We start from the raw sequence: 23,871 nt of genomic DNA, 5'->3' as shown, positions 1-23,871 counted from the left end.
TAATTGCAGGATATCTTATGTAAGAAAGCAAAGAGTACAGAAACTACTGATGCTATATCAGATGGACCCTGGAGACAGTTTGAAGGAGTTATCATGGGCCTAATTAGGTACAACATAAACATCAAAATAAATTATGTCTGCAATTGATGGTTACATAATAAAAATCAAAACAAAAGGAAAAAGCCTCATATATCACTAATAAAGTTAACTATTATATAGAAACTCTTTACGCCAAAATTGGAAATGAAAAATAAAAAAATTAACCACTTACTCTGCATTTTTATAAGGCACTGGTGTTCACCCCAGTTGATGATTAAACTCTGATCATTAGGTAATAATACCAGCTAATAAGTAAATGAAAAGTGACAAATTTATAAAATCACAATTTTTCAATGCTAATATAATAATTGATTTATATAAGTATTATTAACAAAAGATAAAACTATGAGGTGAACCCATATTTACACAATATTACTTTCTAAATATAAAGTAAAATCCTTTCCAAAGAAACTATCTCGCTGTCACTACCATAGCAAAGTTATCAAGCCTAACACTACCAATAGTGGTGCCACCTATCATATGCTTTCTGATATGATGCAATAAGAAATACATAGTATCATAGGGTGGCTGAAAAGATAAGAAAACAAGATGCCTACAAGAGATTTACTTCAGATCGAAAGACACACACAGACTAAAAGTAAAGGGATAGAAAAAGGTACTTTATGAAAATGAAAACAGCAAAATAAAAGCTGGGGTAGCAATGTTAATACCAGACAACATAGACTTTAAAACCAAAACTATAACAAGAGACAAAGAAAAACCCAGTAAGCCTACTTCTGGGTATTTATCTAAAGAAACCTAAAACACTGCTTTGAAGGGACATGTGCATCTATATGTTTATTGCAACATTGTTTACAATAGGCAAGATATAGAGGCAGCGTGGGTATCCATCAATGGATAAATGGATAAAGAAGAGGTGGTACATATATAGAGTAGAATATTACTCAGCCATAAAAAAAGAATAAAATCTTTCCATCTGCAACAAAATGGATGGACCTAGAGTATATTGTGCTGAGTGGAGTAAGTCAGATAGAGATTTCACTTATATGTGGAATCTAAAGAACAAAACAAACAAACCAACCAAACAGAAACAAACTCATAGGTACAGAAAACATGTTGACGGTTGACAAATGGAGAGGCATTAGGGACATGGGTAAAACAGGTGAAAGGATTAAGAAGTACAAATTGGTAGTTACAAAATAGTCATGGGGATGTAAAGTATAGCATAAGAAATATAGTTAATAATATTGTAATAACTATGTATGATATCAGATAAGCATCGGATTTATCAGAGTTATCACTTCATAAGTTATATAAATGTCTAATCATTATGTTATACACTTGAAACTAATATAATATTGTATGTCAGCTGTAATTTAAAAATTAAAAGTTATTTGGAACAAATGAAATACACAAGTATCATTGATGAAATAGTCTTGCCAAAAATGTGTTTTAAAAAAGCTAATAAAGCCATTAGTCCTAACTCAAAATGTGTTCAAGTAATTTTATTATTACATTAACATCAGTAATTTATAAATGTTTCTATTTCCCCACATTATCCTTAATAATCAGGGTTCTTTTTTTCCTACTATGACTATCTGAATGTGGAATTATATTCAATCATATTTGAAATTTTATTTCTCTGATTACTAGTAGACTAAAATATTTTTTTTTTGCACAATTTTACTTTATGGCCATCCATATTTCTTTTTCTCTGCATTGTTAGCATGTAGAGTCCATTTTTCTATTTATAGCAGGTATTTTACATCGATTTGCATACTTTATACAAAAATAACTTTTCTTAGTGGTTCTCAATCTTGATTATACAATAGAATCACCTGAGAAGCTTTAAAATTATAGATACTCAGACTGCCAATCTCATACAATAATTGAAATCTTTTTATGTGTCTTGCACAGGTCATTATTGCCCCCATTTTCATACTTTTACCCTTGCCTTTGGACCTTGCCACCCATATGTTGCCTTTGATCTCCATTATCCTATTCATGTCCATCTTTTTTTCAGCTTTTCATGAAATATCCACCCAGCTCACTGACGTATGTTTTCTTTTATGTTTGGTATACAGAGGTGTTTAACATATTGTTAAGTTATTGGTTTTGTTTAGGACAACTAATCCTTTTAAAATATTGTTTATATGCTATATGTTTAATTGATATTTTTTTCCTGATGTCTTGAGAGGAGATACTAAAATAACTGCATAAGGCCATGTTAACTGAGTCCTCTTAATTTTTTAACCTGACAGCTATCTAGATCATTAAAATCAGTAATAATTTTTAATTCTTATTTTATTCATTATTCAGTCAATGAGGTAATAAATACATTTTTTTTTTTTGCCTCCTCTTTGCCATGCACTCTACTAGGCACTGGTTGTAGAATGATAAAACTATCATCTTACTTCTCCAAAAAAAATTAAAACAAAAAACAAAATGCCTGTCATGTAGCCCATAATCTAGTAGGAGAGCCAACCATAAAATACATCTAGAAAATGTGAAATTATAACTGTGATAAGTATTAAGAAGTGCATATCAATGAAGTTATATAAAATCTGGATAGTTGAATTGATCACTAAGGTTAGGTAAATCCTTTCTGAGTTGTTGGTGGTTGAGCTGAAACCTAAAAAGTGCATGTTGTATGCAACTTGTTTCCTTTTATTTACTACTGTCTTTGAAAGACTATGTGCCACTGTGAAAAAGAAAGCATACTATACAAATCATAGAAGAATTATTCAATATTAAATATTTGACTGATGTTATTTCCTGTGATTAGATCACCAGTTTTGGAGATAGACTGTTATCTTTGATTTAAAACGTTAGCAGAATTCAGACATCCCAGCATACATTTTCTCTTGATCACAAATCATTATGATAACAGGAATGGATCATAATTTTCAAGAGAATACCAGTAGATGTATTCTTTTCATCTGTAAGTATTTGTGACCTAAGCTTTTGAAAAAAATACTAGTTGGTTTACACTCCTGACTCTGCCTTGGCTTTTTCATGTGAAACTGTCTTCTGCATTCTCACCTAACAGGAAAGATAGTTTTTATGATAAAGTTTTTTATATGCTCTTAGTACCAACAAAGTACATTGTTATTAAGATTTGATGATGGAACACTAAGATGAAAAAATTGTTTTAATCCTTAGAATTTTTCCGTGAGATTCAATGAAAATTCTCTTATAAGTGCACTAGAGTTAAGGATCCAATCTATTTGAAAAAGGTTTTAGAAAATCTTTTCAAAGTAAGAATAAGAAAAAACAAGATGAAATAATGATTTGACCCCTAGAGAACAATAAAGATGATATCACTTTTCTACAATAAAATTTGGAATCTAAAACAAGTGATAGTGTTGAATTACTTCTTTTTAGTTACAATCACTTAGTTCAGGAATCAATAAGGGTAATAATACAAGGTTTTTTAAAGTTCGATTTTATTCTGCAAAAATGATTCCAAATAAACTGTCTTTGTGCAGAAGCTTCCTTGTTTGTGCAAGAAACTGGAAGAAATAGAGATAATTAACTGAATGATGCAGTTGAATAGAAAGGAGATAATGAAAATAAATCTACTGGGAGGGTCAAATACATGGTGACAGAAGGAAATTTAACTTTGGTTGGTGAACAGACAATGCAATATACATATGATATATTATTGAATTATACACTTGAAACCTATATAATTTTATTGACTAATGTCACACCAATAAATTACACAATACAATACAATACAATACAATACAATACAATACAATACAATACAATACAATACAATACAATATAAATAAACCCACTGAAAAGATGTGGTGAATGTATGAGAAAAAAATATGAGGATTATAAAGATAACTCAGTAGTCAAAAATTCTAGACTTTTACTCTTAAAAGCACAAGGAGTAATATTTCATTGTAATTAACCCTTGATTACACACATTGGTTTCTCCTAGCAACCAAGTCTACAGTGAGTATTAACTTCAAGTGCATCTGCACTTTTGGAAAAAGCAATTTCTTCATATATACATATGCATAATTGTGTAGCTTTCATAAATACATAAATGGCAATAAATTATAAATGATTTTTATATTGTAGTCTTTTAGTTTTTATCTTTTTTCTCTCATTGTCCAAAAGAGGAATTCTGACTCATTTAGTATTCTGGTATATTCCAAAGCATTAGCACTCTTGATATTGAATGAGCAATATAAAAAAACTTCTACTTAGTGGGAAAATATTCTGCTTTAAGCAGTTATTCAGAGCACACACTCAAAGTGGGAATTTCTCAGTTTTTTTTTAAATGGATTTTTTATTTCTTTTATTTTGCTCTTCTATATGTTAGAGATAATGACATTCATCTTTCTCTAAAATTATTTTCTGATTATAATAAAAAATGAGAAGTCCTGAATGCTCACAAACCTACCAAAAGCCTTTTTTTGAATAAGTATCTAACATGTGTGTGTGTGTGTGTGTATGTATATATATATATATATACATACACACACACACACACACACACATACACGCACGCACACACAGCTTTACCTCACATTAATGGGTCATTTATAAATAATCATCCATAACGTAATAAAATAGTACAGAAAAATCAATCATTCCACTAAAAGAAAACTCTGTGTTGATATATCAAATGAGATTTTCTTCCCTAGCAAGAGTTGCATAATTATTTTCATTGAGTCATAAGTGATTACGGTAACCATATAGTACATTTGCCTCCTATTTTCGTCTTTTACCCTTAAAATATTCTGGGTTAAAAATTTTTTCAAAAAAAGTTTTAATTTATAACAAAAAACAGTTCATGCTCCTGCCAGGGAGTGCTTCCGTTAGGGATTTGGTAAGAGTTGTTTTGAACTATAAACTATAATTGCCACCTTGGCACTTAGGCTCCCTGTGTTAAAGGTCTAGCAGGTAAGAAGAGGAATTCCCATTATAAGATGAATTATTGACTTTGATTATTAAAAGAAAGTTGGCTGCTATTACACAATAGGAGTATGGAGGAATGTGGTTGGCATCTAACTAAGTCACCAGCTTGAGTGCCACACTTTACTCTCTTGGTCAATTTTGATAGTAAACAGACTGAGAAAGCCATGGTGACCAACAGTTGGCCTAGAACTTCAGAGATGAGGGTCAAGATACCATGGAGAAATGGATCTGAGCCACACAAGAAGTAATCTATAAAGGATGCTGGTTATATCATTCAGATCCCCCTTCAGAATTAAAAGTCTTATTACCCCAGCTCCTGGGAATGTTACCAGTAGGCATCCATCATCTATCACTCCTCTTTTGAGATTGCTCTAGCTAATGAGTTCTGCATCACCCAAGGTCATTCTTTCTTTTCAAGGAAAACATACCTTAAGTAACATGGGATAAAGTCCTGACCTTCTTGACCCAACTTGGGACAGCTCCTGAAAGTTTATCCTATCTTGAAACTCCAAGTAAAGTTAGATAACGCTTTCCTTAGGATGGCATCTCTCTCTAATTGAAAATGTTAAATATATATTATCTATCTATCTATCTATCATCTATATTAAAAAGATTGCATCTCCCTCTGCCTAATCTGTTCCCTTTTCTTATCTTCCACAGGTGTTTTACACAAAAGCACTCCATAAGAAATCTACTTGTTAGAAAGCAAACAAACAAAAAGTTAACTATAGAAAATAATAGAGGAATTAGAGTGTATATTTCACCTCTCTATGATTAGAAATACTTTTACATTGTTCTTGTTCTAGACATGTACCATATATGATCATTCGGTATCTTTTTTTCCCATTTTGATTATATTTTGACCTTCAGAGGTCAGAAAGCTAATTATTATTTTGCCAGAATCATTATGGCTAGACTTCTGAATACTGTTAAGGATTTATCAATGGTTGGAAAGCCAAGGAAAAGGCCTTTGTCCTGGTGAGAAGGAGGCCATTTTCCGGAGGCTGTTTCTGCTGTTGAAGAGGGCCAGAGACATTTCAAGCCAGAAGGAAATAAAGAGTTTTAGTTGCTCATTTTATTTGCTCATAACTGGAGTAGAGGAAAACTATTATCACATGCCTCTTACTACTTGTGACTCATAATCCAGAATAGCGACCCTGAATGAATTAATGTAGAATTCCCAATTCTGAGATGTTTGGGAGCTGTCTGCTTAGATTTCATATTTCAGTCTTAAGTGTTTTATTTTATAGAGTTACTTGCATGTAAATTTAAAAATTGAGACATAAAATATTAATAGAAGTGTTTATTTTTTAAATTTGCATACAGAAAATAGAAGGCTAATTTTTCTCCTTCATTGCCTGAATAAGCACAGGGAGAACTATAATTGGTTTGGTCCATATGAAGCTATGCAAGACATCTTTAGAATATAAATTCCCAATTCCTGTGCCAAGCTCTCTTCGCCAAATTCTACAAAATTCCTAGCCGACTTGTTACATGAAATTTTAAAAACTAAAAGTAACTCGTTTCTATTTTCTGTATTAGACAATTTATTTAGAGAAACAGCATGTACTATATATACATATATATGTATATATATGGTTTTATATATAGTTATATATATATAAAGTTGTGTGTGTGTATATATATATATATATATATATATATATATATATATATAACTTTATATTTTAAATATATATATTTCTTGAGGGCTCTGTGATATATCTGACCATTTATCTGCCAAGAATTATTTGCTCAGCAGGAAATTTCTAACACTTTAGGTTGAAGTGTATGGTTCTTTGGGTAACATGTATGGTATTTTATTTCTATACTTACAAACACTGTGGATCTGAAATGGATCTGTATATACGAAGTACATATTTTAGAAAAATGATACACAATTCCAAATAATAAGTAAGTTTCCACCTGCAAAAATCTATAATTTTATTACCTTTATGGTATCCACTTCATATAATACTCCATGTTGTAATCCCTTTATTTAATTTCTTGTATACAAATCTTTCCCACCTCACTTCTCACTCACACTCAACCTTCTTCTCCAGTAATCATGACATCTTTTGGCTTCTGGTGTAATCTACAAATGGTTAAAACAAAGCTGAAAAAAATTAATTTGGGAAGAAATTGAAACCAGAATTAAAAAGCTCCCTTGTAATGAATAAGGTGATATTTGAAGCTTTCCAAGATGTATGTTTTGATACAAGTTGATATCAATTACAAAAACAGCATCTCTGAGATGAATATTTATCCTGAGTCATGTATTTTGGGGGAATAGTTTTCCAAGAACATTTTTCTTTCAAGCGATAATTTTAGGATAGTGTTTTTAAAAACCTAATTTGCAAAAATTTTACATGGCAAAGGCAAACCTAGCTTCCTAATGGAGTCATAAAGGCTATTGACAAGAAATGATAGATTACCAGTGCTGTCCTAAACCAATCAATTAGATAATGAAAGAAATAGAAGTGTCCATGTACAGGGAGACATTCCAATGGTCATTCCTCCTAAAACTAATGAACCCCTATAGTTAATACTGGTTAAGAGTAATTCTAATATGTTACTATTGTGCACCAAATAATGACAATAAATAATAGTTACTAGTATTCATTTAGCACTTATATGCCAAAATTCTAACTACAACACTATAATCCATAATTTATTCAGATTTTATATCTGTCTTCTATAACACTCTTAAGTCTTCAAATTCCTCTGTATCTCATATTTTATCTGTCCAGGCTGAGAAACAGAAAGTTCAAGTATTTCAAATGAGAGTAGGTAGTAGAGGAACTGGTTATAAAAGTATAAGAAGGGTCAGGGAGTGAAAAAGAAAGTAATGTTACCCAAAGCCCATCTCCAAGGCTGCTGCTGTGCCAGCAGAGAGTGCTGTGCAAATGTCACCAAATTAGATAAAAGGACCGCTAAGAGGCCACACTCTGATATTGCAGAAGCTTGAAGTCCTCTTTGATGAAGCTGCTGGCCTTCCTCCAGTACTGCTAGAGCCAACAGTCATTTCTAGTAGCCTGCCATGCAGAAGACAGAGCAGAAATAATATGGCTTCTTCCTTCTTATATTTCTATATTTGATTATAGTACAGTTGCTTCACTTTGGCAGAACTTAACTAGCAAACAGCTGACAAAAGAATCTAAGAAATATAATTTTAAGTTTCCAGCCCAAAACACAGGACAGAGTGAGTGTGAAATTAAACTCAGATAAACTCAGATAAATATGTGTGACATTTATTTATGCAATATTTCTAGAGAGATATTGAGCAGTTATATTTTAGGTTCATTTTTAAGAGACTATATTAATGTATGTATATACATATGTATGTATGTATGTATGTATGTATGTATGTATGTATGTATGTGTATACATACACATGGAGGAAATGTATGCTGTGCTGGTGTGGTTGTCAGAAGCAGGGTTCTGATAAGAGTGGCTGTAGTGTTGGGTTATTATTAATGGACCCCAGTCCTTTCATCAAAATTTGTTTTACACTGAAATAATTGTTACTTACTAAAAACAGTAAGTGCCACAAGTAAAAATGTGTCCAAAGTAAGCGTTGAACTGATCCTTTAATATCTTACCACTATTAGCTCTGAAGCTGGTACAGGCACAAATAGAACCTGTAATCAAATTAACAATGGTCAGTTCCATTAAGATTTTCTGTTAGAATATGGTCTTAATTGGAATAGCTGTTTTGATCATAGCTCATACTTTATTCAGTAATAGATAGTTTTTAAAACACATAAAGATTTGCTTATGGTGCACTATACTCCAGATTCATGGATTTCCAGATAAATTACTTTAATATGTAAATTGAATAGACAATGTGAGTGTCTGGGTGTGTGTGTGTGTGTGTGTGTGTGTGTGTGTGTGTGTGTTGGAAGACATACATATACACACACAGATATCTGAATACCTAGGAATATTAAAGTCAAGTCTACAACATAATAACAATACCTCGTAATGTTGGCCAGAAAAAAATTATGTGTATTTTTCCTTGTCATACTGAAATATATGGCTTTACTGATACACTTGTATATTTTCAAAATTGTTGATCAACTTCAGAGGAAACACTTCTAATGTTGCAAATCTAAACATAATATTTCTTGTATATTTCTGGTCTGTCAAGTTTGAACATGTTCTTCTTTATTTTGCTGACTGTTTTTAAGTGAGAAATAACTAATAAATTTCATCCAATACATTTTTATCTTTTGTCAGTTCTTTTTTGTATTTTAATGTATGAAAATAGATAAGTTCATATATTGTCCAATGCTAAATCATTCTTGCATTTCTAGTATAACTACATGCATATGTTGCTATCATATATTTACTTAGAAATAAAGTAGCAAATATGTTCTTTTAAAGCAATGCAATACTCTAGAAATTAGTCACAAAAAGACAGCAAGAAACCAAACAAAATCCATCTCTAACTAAATCCCTTATAAGTAACATTTGAGGTAAAAGAAAAATTGTGACTGAAATTACAGACTTTAGAAATGGATGGAAAGCAAGGACTTAAATAGATAAACTGATGAAATAAGCCTTCAGTATATATTTCTTAAAATATGAAAGTTTGGAAAAAATAGGAAGAAGTTGAAATAAGTTATATTTTAGAATATAGTAAACCTAATAAAAACAAAACAGAAATAAGTAAGAGCTAAAATAGATTAAAACTATAGATTTTATCAATAAAACTAAAAGTTAGTCCTAGGAACAGAAACAATGAAATAACAAACCTTTGGTAAGTATGATCACTATAAGATGTATTAGTTTGCTTGAGCTGCAATAACAGATGAAACTACAGAAATTTATTTTCCCATAGTTTCAGAGGCTGGAAGTCCAAGATCAAGTTAGTTTTGGTTTTTCCTCAGGTCTTTCTCTTTGCATTGCAGGAGGCTGCCTCCTCTCTGTTCCCACATCTGTGTCTCTCTCTGTTACATTCTATTCTTCTCTTAAGGACTCCAGTCAGATTAGATTAGGGTTCAGCCTAAAGGACTTTATTTTAACTTAATTACCTCTTCAAAGGCTCTATCTCCAGATACAGCCACTTTCTAAGTTACTGGGGTTAGAGATTTAACATATAATTTTGGGGAGGAAGTATGCAAGGTAACGCATATTTAAAAAAACTGTATTAACCATGAAGGAAGGGTTAAACCATGTATGTGGAAAATATTTAAACATTTTCATAAAAGTTTCATTCAAACAGTGCCTTTTGATGAGAAGCATATGGTTTTAATTGAAGTATTTAAATATGGTGATATATTCTGATCAAAATATAAAAGATTTCTATTAACCTAGAAAGTTTCCTCATGCCTAATGTCCACTTCCCAGTCAAGCTAATATTCTTTTCAACAGAAGTAACCACTAATCTGATTCCTAACATCATAAATTAGTTTTGCATAGTGAAGAATTTCATATGAGTAGATTGTGTATTTTCTTTTGGTTAGTATACTTCCAAAATTCACCTATATTTTTGAATATATCAGGATTTCATTCCTTTTTTATTGTACATATCGTTCATTTATTATATTGCGGAATAGCATTTCACTACATGATTGTACTCTTTCATTTATCCATTGATAGAAATCTTTTTTCTAGTATTTTATTATATTGCTGTGATAATAATACTACTACGAACATTTTAATACAAAGTTTTCTTCAAATACAAAACTATATGATAAATATCTAGGAGTGGAACTGCTATGTCATCAGGTAGCTAAATTATGGAATGATCACCTTGAAATATGGAAACAATTAATACTTGTCTGTCTCAATTTTGCTCTTAGTCCAAGGCAGATCCCTTAGTTCTGTGACATAGTGTTTACTATTAAGTTGTGATGTTTTTGAAGTTTGTATTGAAAACCTAAAGTGTTTACATATAATCTAACTTGGTTCAAGTGATATTCCAAACTTTCATCATGCAGAAAGTGAGATAAATACTGAGCTCATTCTTTTTTTGGCTACTGCTTTCTGTTGAGCTCTTTGGAGCCTTGCCTACACATGTGTATTTAGAGGGTCAGGTAAAGAGTGATGTTTTTTTGAACTTTTACTTCTGAGTCTCCCTTTTTGCAGACTGGAGACTACCATGATGAAAAGTCATATAAATGTAGTGCTCACTAATTGCTTTACCCATCTTTCAAGGATTAATATTGCTTAGTTTCTATAAGATTTTTGGTGTTCCTCAGTGTCTTCAAAAGTTATTTTAAATACTCATTCAGAGTTTACACTTTTTATACGTGGGAGGGTTAATCCAATACAAGCTCTTTCCATTACTAGAACAAGAATTGTATAAATAACATTTTTCAATGTAATCAACTTCTCTTGAGAAGGGCACATATAATCTAATACTTAACAACAAACAAGTGCTTCTAAGTATTTTTAACAAAATAATAATAATAATTTGCTTAGCTTGATGAAATGTCATCTAGAAACTCATAGTAGCACCTGTTTAAATGGTAAAATATTAGAAATATTTCCATTAGAATGTATTTTGTAAAGTACAAATACAGCCTACATGGTGACTTAGTAAGTTATTTAAAGACCAACAAACAAAAATTTTAAATTTGCTACAAACATATATTGCAACTTAGGAAATATCATTTTCAAGGCTATCCCTGTCAAAGTAGCTCCACAATCTACACATACTGAAAAATTAATGTAACCTGAAATGTGTTAGATTTACTTAAGATGATATATCTTATTATATTATGAATGAGGATATGAATCAAGTTCTGGAAAACTAGAGAAAATAATATATTTCTGCATGATAAGACACTATTTTAAAGATATTCCAAATTAATCAATAAATTGTATGTAATGCTGTTGTTACAGATATTGAATCAGTCAATGTAAAAAAAATAAAGTCTAAAAATAGATTAGCAAATCTAAAGTGTTTTTCTAGCCATTTGAAAAAGACGAATTATTCAGTGGGTATAAGTGGGAAAGGTAGCTTTCTATCTAGGAAGAAAGAATTAAATGCATATGTCATAACATACATGAAAAATTTTCAAGTTGTATTAAATATATAAAGTTTAAAATGATACAATAAAACACTAGGAATAAAACATGAAAACAGAGAAGCTCCCAAATAAAGATCAGACAGATTTGACAGCACAAAAATGTAAAACCTACATGTAATGAAAGATACTCTTTAAAAGTTATAAGAAAAGTGGCAAATCAGAAAAAAAAAAAACCTGATTCCATATATTTATGGAATTGTATATAATAAAATATATGGAATATACTTATATTCTATATTCATAAAATATACAGATATATACTGAATTTTATACAGTAAAATAGTAAATTAATATATACATGATAAATCTTTTCAAGGGTTAGCATACATACTTATAATTATAAAGAAGTCTTTAATTCTCCCAATTTCTCCCAAAATAAAGACATCCATGTAACACCATTTTTTGTCTATTACACTGGCAACATATTTTTGAAAAAGAAATATCTATCATTGATGAAGATGTAAAGAAATTGATGTATTTATATATCATTAATAGAACTATAAATTGTGACATCCTTTTGGATGACAGTTTAGCAATGTTTATAAAACATCAGATGTTCCTACCCCATAAAATATGGCAATTCCTCTTCTATCAATACTTGCTCTGTGGATGAGAGCACTCATTACAACACCACTCAATCCAGGGAGTGAATTGGAAAGCACCTAACTGTTCCATAGTAGGGTCTTCTTATGTAAATTATGGCAAAACAGACTATGCACTCTTTTACTTTAATAAGGTGTATCTTCATGTATTATCATAAAGTATTCCATAGTATATTAAATGAAAAAAAGTAACTTTTATATCCTATGATAAAATTTAAGTATTTTTAAATTCCACATATGTGTATGGGCATTGATTTTGTCAAGACATTAGCATGTATATTTATATTTTTGTAATTGCACAAAAATTGATCTATTAATGGCACTACTTCTGGGAAACAATTAAAAATAGAAAGAGAGTAAAGAAGTATGTTTCAAGGCAATAGATGATACTTTTTCAGTAAAGAATAAATAAAACAAAGAAACTAAATAAAACAAAGAAACACAAGAGAAAAGTGCTCACTGAGAATCTGGTGGTTCTTTGCAAACTGTCTGCTGTAAAGGGCCTTGTCGCACAAAACTGACTTTGTAGCTTCAAGTAATTTGCTCAGGGTAACTCAGGCACTTTCATCTGACATATCTGGATATGCATTAGATGAATAACTACATAAACGAATTAAAGCGCCAGATGGAGACAATCTATCCAAGATAATTCAGGGAAACAGGTAGATAACACCTGCATCTATTTTATCCTTTACTTAAAAATAGAGACTAACAAATAACAGTAGACCTGGAGTCATCTCCTAATGAAATATGAAATCTAGGAACTTTATCTTCAATTAAATCTTAAGCATTGTCAAGTGCCCAGACTCCTTCCTCTGCTGAAGAGAACTGGTTACTATAACAACCACTGCGGCAGTGTTACTAACCACATACAAAAAAAACAAAACCCACAACCTCAAAATGACGAACATTTCTGTATTCACAGTATTATCGGGTAATTTAGAAACAGGCAGAAATGTGATAAGGAAGGGGAAAATTTAAAAGATATTTGAAATTAGATATTTATTCAGAAAGCAAGTTTAAACAAAATAGAGGACAGAAGAAACTGACTAAACAGCTAGGGTAGCTCCCACTTCAGGCTTTAAGATGACAGTGCTACAATTGCTCAGAGAAACAAGATCACAACCTCATTCTCCAACTAATTTTTAGTCTGTGGGTGAAATAGGGAAAGCTAACTGTTAATTCCAGACAAAGCAATGATTTATATTTCCTAAAATGAATCCTGATTTCACAATAAAGACTACTGGGCAAGATGAGAATGATTGAATCAAAAGAAGTACAAATTTTTAAGCTTTTATTTTTACTTGCTGTAAAATGGTGATATTTCTTTTCCTTATCACTGTGAGTATAAATTTCCACAATCTTACAAAATGATTTAAAAGCTATTAAGCTATTAAGTAATATTTCTTTTTGAAATTAATTAATTTATTTTTTATGGTGACATTGGTTAACGAAATCTGGTAATTATCAACTGTACAATTAAGTAATATTTCTTATTAATAAAATTAAAATGACCAAGTATCAGCAATTTATTGATAAGCTTTTTGTCATGGTTTTAATGTTATAATTTCTTCTTTAAGAACAAAAAGTTTACTCTATATTTGAGACTCAAACAATATTCTTCTAAAGCTTTAATAAATTTGAAACTCTATGAATAAAAAAATGAAAATGCATTAAAAGGTGTATCTAAGTATGGGTGGCTATAGTGAATTTTGAAAAAGAGTCTGAATCTGAGATTGTCCAAGAAATATTCTCTAAATCTCAAGAGAAAGAACCTTTGTTTAAACTCTCCCTATTACATATATATTTGATAGTCAGTTAACAAACTATTACCTCCCAAAAGAATAATGAGCCCAAATAAATCAACCTAAGGCTTCATCTTAAAAAAGTAGAAAAGGAAGAACAAATGAGGTCTAAAGTCAGCAGAAGGAAAGAAATAATCAAAATTAGAGTAGAAATAAATTAAATAGAAAACAAGAAAACAATAGAAAAAATAATTGCAACAAAGAGCCGGTTCTTTGAAAAGGTTAATAAAATTGACAAAACCCTGGCTAGACTCACTAAAGAAAAAAGAGAAAGGACACAAATAAACAAAATCAGGAATGAAAGAGAGTAATTATGACAGACACTGCAGAAATACAAAGAATCATACAAGAATACTATGAAAAAGTATATAACACCAAATTTCATAACCTAGAAGAAATGGACCAGTATTTAGAAAAATACAACCTTCCTAAACTGAATAAAGAAGAACTGAAAAATCTAAATAGACCGATCAGCAATATGGGAATTGAAACAATCATCAAAAACCTACCAGAAAGTAAAAGTCAAGGACCAGACGGCTTTACCAATGAATTCTACCAAACATTCAAAGATTTAATGCCTATTCTCCTCAAACTCTTCCAAAAAATTGAAGAGGAGGCAATACTTCTCAACTCATTTTATGAGGCTAATATCACCTTGATACCAAAACCTGATAAAGATAACACAAAAAAGAAAACTACAGACCAATATCTCTCATGAACATGGATGCAAAAATCTTAAATAAGATACTAGCAAACTGAATACAGCAATATATTAAAAGATTATACACCACGATCCAAGTGAGCTTAATCCCAAGGGCACAGGGATAGGTCAACATATGCAAATCGATTAATGTGATACACCACATAAACAAATTAAAAAATAAGAATCATAAGATCCTATCGATAGATGCAGAAAAAGCCTTCGACAAGAAACAGCACCCATTCATGATCGAACACTTAACAAAATCAGTATAGAAGGAAAATACTTTAATATAATAAAGGCCATATATAACAAATCCTCAGCCAACATTATACTTAATGGTGAAAAACTAAAAACCTTCCCTCTAAGATCAGGAACAAGGCAAGGCTGTCCACTATCACCACTATTATTCATATAACATTGGAGGTCCTAGCGAGTGCAATCAGACAAGAGGAAGATGTAAAAGGCATCCAAATAGGAAACAAAGAAGTTCAACTTTCACTATTTGTGGATGACATGATTCTCTATATAGAAAACCCTAAAGACTCCACAAGAGCACTACTAGAGACAATAAGCAAATACAGTAAAATTTCTGGATACGAAATCAATGTTCAAAAATCCATACTGTTCCTATACTCTAATAATGAAGTGTCAGAAAAAGAAGTGTAGAAAATAATTCCTTTTGCAATTGCAACAAAAAGGAATAAAATACCTAGGAATAAATCTAATGAAACATGTAAAGGACCTATATAATGAAAACTATAAGACCCTATTAAAAGAAATCGAAAAAGATACAAAAAAATGAAAAATATTCTGTGTTCTTGAATTGGAAAAATCAACATAGTTAAAATGACCTTATTGTCTAAAGCATTATACAGATTTAATGCAATCCCCATCAAAATTCCATCTGCATTTTTTTAAAAAAAGGAACAAAAAATCATCAGATTTGTGTGGAAGCATGAAAGACCATGAATTGCCAAAGCCATCCTGAGAAAAAAGAATGAGTCTGGAGGCATCATTCTGCTTGATCTCAAATTATACTACCAAGCGACAGTAATCAAAACGGCATGGTACTGTCAGCAAAACACATATCAGTGGAATAGAATCGAGAGTCCAGAAGTAAATCCATATTTATATGGGCAAATAATTTTCAACAAAAAAAGTGAAAAACATACAGTGGAGAAAAGAAAGCCTCTTTTCTTTTCTGGGAAAACTGGAAAGCCACCTGCAAAAGAATGGTGCTGGGAAAACTGGAAAGCCACCTGCAAAAGAATGAAACTAGACTGTTGTCTATCATCACACACCAAAAGTAACTCAAAATGGATTAAGAACTTGAATATGAGAACTGAAACAATAAAATGCATAGAAGAAAAAATAGGACCTAAGTCAAGGACCTTGGACTTAAAGAAGATTTTATGAATTTGATCTCAAAGGCAAGGGAAGTAAAAGCAAAAATAAATTAATGGGACTACATCAAATTAAAAAGCTTCTGCTCAGCAAAAAAAACCATTAACAAGGTAAAGAGACAACCATCCGAATGGGAAAATATATTTGCAAGCAATGCCTCTGATAAGGGACTAATATCCAAAATATACAAAGAACTCGTACAACTCCATAATAACAAAAACACAAATGATCCAATCAAAAAAATGGGCAGAGGACCTGAACAGACACTTCTCCCTAGAAGACATATAAATGGCCAAGAAATATATTTAAAAAATGCCCAACATCTCTAGCTATTAGGGAAATGCAAATCAAAACCACAATGAGATACCATCTCACACCTGTTAGAATGGTTGTATTCAACAGAACAAGTAATAAGAAATGTTGGAGAGGATGTGGAGAAACAGGAACTCTCATAAACTGCTGGTGGGACTGCAAATTGGTACAGCCACTATGGAAAACAGCATGGAGGTTCCTCAAAAAACTGAGAATTGATCTACCATATGATCCAGCAATCCCTCTACTGGGTATTTACCTTAAAGGCTTGAAAATCCACATCTGAAAAGGTATTTGCACACCGATGTTCATAGCAGCATTATTCACAGTGGCCAGGATGTGGAAGCAACCAAAGTGTCCTATGATAGATGATTGGCTAAAGAAGCTGTAGTACATATATACAATGGAATATTACTCAGCCATAAGAAGAGATGAAATACTGCCATTAGCAATAACATGGATGGACCTTGAAATAATCATACTAAGTGAAATAAGCCAGACAGAAAAGGTTGAAAATCACATGATATCTCTTATATGTGGGATATAAACTCAAAAGCAACAAATGAACAAGACAAACAAACAGAGACTCATGGATATGCACAATGGACTAGTGGTTACCAAAGGGGAGAGGAAAAATGTCAAATTAATTAATTAATTAATTAAATGTTAAAATGTTAAAAGAAAGGATTTGTTTTTATACTAAAAATTTTTCTGTCAGGAATTTTTTTCTTCAGAAGTCTTGTTTGTTTTAATGTTTTAAAGTACTTCAAGTCTGCATTTTGATCTCTGCTTCATTGTAAAAATGATGAAGAGATAGATTCTTCTAAACAGAAAAATTGAGATTCTCATCTAATTCATGAGATTTGGGACGATGTTTCCTGAAAACATGGTACAATTTCAGATGATATTTTTAAGCAAGTTTGATTAGGAGATAAAATATTTAAGCAAAGGTTTCTAACTCTTTAACACTTTGCCATTGTCCATGGAAAGTACAACCTCTAGCTTTGCATTCAAAGTGTTCTACTGTTCATCTTTCTTTCTCTCTCCCAATGTATTTCTTGTTATTTCTCTACACAAATCACTCCAGTAGCCAAACCTGCTAATTATTCCCCATCCATCCCAGCTTCTATATCTTTGTTCATTCAATTTCTGCTTGGAATACTCTTGCTTTTTTATTCTTTCATCTGCACTTGACTATCCCTCAAAGTCTAGTTCAGGTCCCTTCTTCATGAAGTTTGCCTGTTCATATCAGCCTTAATTAATATCTCCCTCAATTCTAATCTTAAATATACCTAATGCTTACTGCTCATTTGGCACATACTATGGGCTACTGAATAGTATCTGTCATTTATGAGTGCCCTCCCTTTAACCATATTGTAGTAAAACGGTAGAGAGAGTTTAAAGTTTGAAAAACTTTTGTAATCTCATAGGAACTAGAGATTTCTTTGAAAATAATAATAGTAGTGATGATAACCAGATACATTTATAGACCTGATATTATGTTTACTATGGAGGAAAGATATAGAACCAAGTTTAAGTCCAAACTATTTATTAACTTGGAAGCTTTGATTCTGTTAATATTCCTAAAATAGTATATGAAAGATTTCACAAGAATTATCTCATGTAATGTTTAACATAAATTTGCAAGATGACTTCTGTTATTAGCTCAATTTTAAAATTGAACAAAGGGAAGCCTAGAAAGTTTACTTAAAAACAGAAATTAATAGAGAGACCAAGGTTCTCCTGTTTGAGAACCAGATCTATGGTCTTACCCAGGTATACACTTGTTGGGTGTATACCTACCTGTTGGCTGTGTACCCATCTAGCCCTTTACCTGCTAGCAAAATAGATCTCAAAGTTATTTGGAAGCTGGCAAGAGAAGGTGTGCCTTCTTAACTACAATAAGAAGCAGGTTCATGAGCTCAAAGAGATTTCTAACAGTAACAGAGGAAACTGTTAAAGAATTACTTCCTCCCTCCTCTACTGACAACAAAGCTAAAAGTCCTGCTGTTCTCCCTTACACTGGTAGGCTGGGTACTACTGGTTAAATCAGTGCTGAAGTTTCCCCAAATGAATAAGGACAGGACCTAACAGAGCTGGTCTGACAGCTAGCCACAGTTACAAGAATAGTTGTCTTCAACTACAACTGGGCATTTGAAGTTGAAACTGGTTTCCAATTAACCACTGAAATTAAGGCAGAATGTATAAAGGAAGAACAGGGAAATGTCTCAAGCACTTTTGCTTTTTAATGGGTTTGACCTTTTTAAAGTTGAATTTTGTGACAGGCAATGCTGAAAGGAAAACTGGAAGAAACAAAATGGCAAAGTTCTAAAAATATGAAGTACAAATTGTAATTAAAAAAATAAAAAGAGCTTAAGCTTCAGCTCAAATGTCCTAAGTACAAATATCTCTTAATTACCATCCCAACACTCTCTAAGCCATGCAAATATATAGTCTTTATCTGCTGCCTCTCTGCTCTCCTCAGCATTTCCACTCTTCATGGCTGCACCATCAAACCTATTTTGTCATAACTTCATTTCAAGTGTTAGGTTGATAGTTATTGGTTACTTTCCTCCAGGGCTAAGCTGTCACTCTTCTTCTAAATGCATGTTGATGTCTTATTTGCATAAAAGGCCAATGGTCACTCAGCATGTTATAGTGGCCAGTCAGGAATTAGGAAGACCTGTTTTAAATCCTATAGGTCTGCAGGAAACTAGTTGTAAGATGTTAATTATTCTTGATTAAGTCACAATCATTCTTGATCTCAGTTTTTGCATCTTTGAAATAAAACTCTTGTTCTAGATTATGGCCAAGCTTTAAGCTTGAATTTTATGTCTGTAAATCTACCTATCATTCATAGCTTCCATAATAGTAATATCTTTCTTTTCTTTTTCTTTCTGGCTTTAGTCTGTATTTCTTTATTGGTTATTAGCTACTGTCATCCCTTGAGTTTATTTTCAAACCTACTCTACTCTTTTACTATTTTCATTCTTATTCATTTTCCTTTTATATTCACTCAGTAATGAGATTTCAACTGTCAATTACATGACACTGAATACTAAATTTCAATTTTCTATTCTATAGCCATCATGCTATATCATTTTGCCAGGTCATTTTTATTAGCAGTAGAGATCATAGATTCTCACAGTAAGGCATTTCTTATCTCCCAAGTTCTAAAGTTTGTCAGTCTTGAAGTCAATTTAGACTCCTCCAAAACCTCTGCAGTTAATTCATAGCTAAATCTTATATTTCTCTCTATAAACTTTCCTTGCAAGATTTGAAACCACCTGCATCAATAGCTCAACTATTGGGACTGAGAACTGAGACCACTCACATTAACATGTCTTAGCTGTTTGTTTAAGGAAGTATTTGCCCAGGAACATGAAGCTATAAACCAATAGACAACTTCATGATTTGTTTCAGGAAGAAAAGAACTGTTTTGTACGAGTTATGAAATTTTAATATCCAGTAAGGACATACCAACATGTATGGTTTCAGCCTTTTAATCTACTCTTCACATGGCTTTGAGATTTATAAATGTTTTTATAAAATCAATTAATTAATTAATTAAAAAATAAAAATGAAAACAAAAGAGAGGGAAAAATATTTTTAGAAAGTACACACACTCTAGAATCCACAGGGAAACTTTAAACTTGCAGGGCCAACTTCCTAATATATACTTTTGATCCTCTTCTCATCACCCATTTTAACTCTATTTAATTGATTTTAAAGCCCTTTTCTCATTGTTCTTTTATTGTTTTGTTTCATTTTGTTTTACCTGTATGAGAATCTTTCCCCGTGGGCACTTAATTTACACTTAATTGTCCGCACTTAATCCTCAATATCTAACTTTCTTCTTTTACCAGGAAGTCTGACCTGTCTATGACTACTCATTCATGCTCAACATATCTTTTGCAACTTGTCGCAATATTTCTTATTTTTCAAAAAGGCTTCTAGCCATAATAATTGATCACCTAATTCAAGTCACTCCTTTAATCTAAATATTCCCAGAATTTACTTTATTTTTTATTTATGGCACTCACTTTAGCATGTTTTGTTAGAGTATCTTCCAGGGTTTAAGTTTGTTCCTTCTCTATGGCAAAGTGAATGGTCCTCATTAAACCTTCCATCTTTTCCCTCACATTTCCCAGCCTCTTTGCAGTTAGATAGGGCCACGTGATTAGTTCTGGCTAACAAGCTGGGGAATAAGTGATATATGTCACTTATGAAAAAAAAGCACAGAAGAGTTGAAGCTCAACCTCCCAGCTGTCTCTTTCTCTAGAAGGCTGTATGGGCCAGATAGCTCAGCTACAAGACTGAGTCTCTATGGGCCTGGCTTCTGAGTGAAGCTATAGGGCAGATCTCCCAAATGCCCTAAGCTGGACATGTAATGAGAACAAAAACAAACCTTTGTGTATAAAGCTAGTGAGATTCTGTTGTTTGTACCTAAATAATACAGCCTTCAAAGAAAGTCAAATGATTTTAGATAAAGGATCATTCCTTCAATTGATTTTATGTTTCTCTCCACAGTATACTGTATAGATTTCTACACAGATATTGTAATAAATACTTTTGACTATATGTTTTTTTACTGTTTTAGAGTACTTTGCCCTAAATATAATTTGTCCCAGAAGTTGTAATGCAATAGAAGTGGATTCCAGAGTAATGATCTAGAACTCTCCTCATACTATGTTGTGTTGCATATCAGATTTGAAAAATCAATGTAAAAGTTTTATAAGGAAAAAAATTATCTAGGTATATCTGTCAGGGATTGATCAGGAAAGCAGAACTCCCATGAGTTATGTGATAAGGAATTTGTTATATAAATCAGACCTTACATAATTGGAAGAGGCACTGTGTAAGCAGAAGTCTAAAAGGAAGAGTGAGTGAATCAGAGGAGATGCTTACCATTCAATCTGAGAGCTCAGCATGTACAGTCACTGAAGTGGAACTGTAAAGGCTGAGCTGGTGAAAAAGTCTATGGGTAACTATTGCCTCTATGGGTCTTCAGCCAGTGTCTGGTGATGGGCTTGGAATGTTGGTCTACAAGATCAGTAGTTCCATGGAAGATAAACATGGAGTGGAGTAGAGTGAGGAGAAGCTGGAATCTCTTACCACCTGTGTGTCTGTCTTGTCATTGCACCTAATAATAGAGACCTTCGGAGAGTAAAGTTGCTACTTCACTTCCACTTTCCAAATTCCATGTAAATCTCACTTTCTGCCAACATAATACAGAACCATAAAAAGAGGAGAATTTAAGGAGCAAAAGAATGGTTTGCTTGTCAAATAAAATGAAGTTTAAATGTGAGTAGTCAGCCTCAAGGCAAAGAGTAGTGGATTAAAGATGGCCACAAGTTCTGTATTTCTTCTCCATCTATGCCTGGAAGCTATTTCCCTTCCCCTTGAATCTGGATTGGGGCTTTGAGATGCTTTTTGGTTTGCAGCTGAAGTGAAGCTATGTCTGTCCCAGGCCTAGCCCTTAAGAGACCTTGCAGGAAACCTAATTACTGGAGCTTTGGCTGTTTTCCTTCTGGATCCACCCATGGGTGAGTGCTGATGACACAATTTTCTCCATTTGTTACTAGCTAATGACTGAGATTGAAAGTGTGCAAATCCAGATCAATTCTTGTGAGGCATGGGAATGCTTTAATTTTGACTTTGCTTTGAAGATTCATTACTGGCCTGGCAGAAATGTTTTGAGAACTGTTACAATCTGAAATTCCTTTTACCCAATCCTCCTTCTTCCCTCTTCTTTACAGGTGGCAGATCTTCCATGGCTTCCTTCCTATTTAACTTTCATAGGTGTATCTCCCCCAAAATGTCTTACACATCTAATCCCATCTTGGTATATGCTTCTTGGAATATTTGAATTAACACAGGCAGTTTGTTATACAGCAACAAATAACTGAAAGAAAGTTAACCATTCTTCTACATTTGTCTAAGACAGATCTTATGTCATATAATTACATTTTACTGAATAAAGATATTCTTATGAACTGTTCAAAGGTTATTCCTTTATAAACTTTTTATATAAATCATAAATTAGGGGGAAAATGACCTTTGTTTAAGGCAGACTTCTTTTTTTGAAATAGTATTATGTATATTTTGAAAAGAAATACTGTATTCTCATAAAAATGTAGTCTTTAGATTCACCTCCTTATAATGAGCAATCAACAAAATCTTTTTGAATGCCTGCTGTCTGAGAGGTAAAATGCTCAGCCCTGAAAAAAACAAATTGATAAGACAATGATTGTGTCTTCAAGAAGCATTGATTGTACTATAGAGAAAAACGAATGTACAGATATAATCAACAGTATCCTGAGGTTACCTCCTGGTTGGTCCACTCTCTTCATCTGTTCATTATTGGAATAGACCATCCAGGAGTTAACCCTGGGAATGTCTGCATATGGCTAAGGTTTCTAGAAAGACTGGCATGTAAAGAATGATAAAGAATCAGCAAAGAAGATAAAATTGAAAACAAAAACAAAAAGCTAATTATAAATTCAGAGAGAATTAGAATGGTTCATAGAAAGAAACCTTCAAGACTGCAAATTTATAGAGTGAGAAATACTATTTCAGGGAGTATGTAACTGAGAAAAAACAATAAAACTCTAAAATAAATAGACTTTAAAATTTAACAGTAGGCTACGGCCATGCCACCCTGAACAAGCCCAATCCCATCTGATCTCGGAAGCTAAGCAGGGTCAGGCCTGGTTAGTACTTGGATGGGAGACCACCTAGAAAGACCAGGTGCTGTAGGCGTAAAAAATAAAGGATTGTAAACTGACAAGGTCCTTGCAATCTGTGAGGTCAACCAAGGGTTGCCTCACCAAAAAATAAATAAATAAATAAATAATAAATAAATAAATAAATAAAAATAAAAATAAAATTCAACAGTAGTTATTTCTTTGGTTTTCATTTTTCTTCTAATTCTTGGATGATGGGAAGTGAAAAATTCTTTAAATTCCCCAGTTAAGACTCTAGACCACTTTTGAGGGGGAAATGAT

At 32.2% G+C, this 23,871-nt stretch overlaps 1 pseudogene; it reads left to right on the top strand.

The window, feature by feature from the left end:
- The first annotated feature begins 23,507 nt into the window (after positions 1 to 23,507).
- Positions 23,508 to 23,626, top strand: LOC120597220 (uncharacterized; annotated as a pseudogene).
- Positions 23,627 to 23,871: the final 245 nt, after the last annotated feature.

The sequence above is a fragment of the Pteropus medius genome, unplaced genomic scaffold, assembly GCF_902729225.1.
Source record: "Pteropus medius unplaced genomic scaffold, Ma_sr-lr_union100, whole genome shotgun sequence".
Taxonomy (NCBI): domain Eukaryota; kingdom Metazoa; phylum Chordata; class Mammalia; order Chiroptera; family Pteropodidae; genus Pteropus; species Pteropus medius.
The sequence above is the reverse complement of the archived record's forward strand: the minus strand, read 5'-3'. Positions and strand labels throughout refer to the sequence as shown.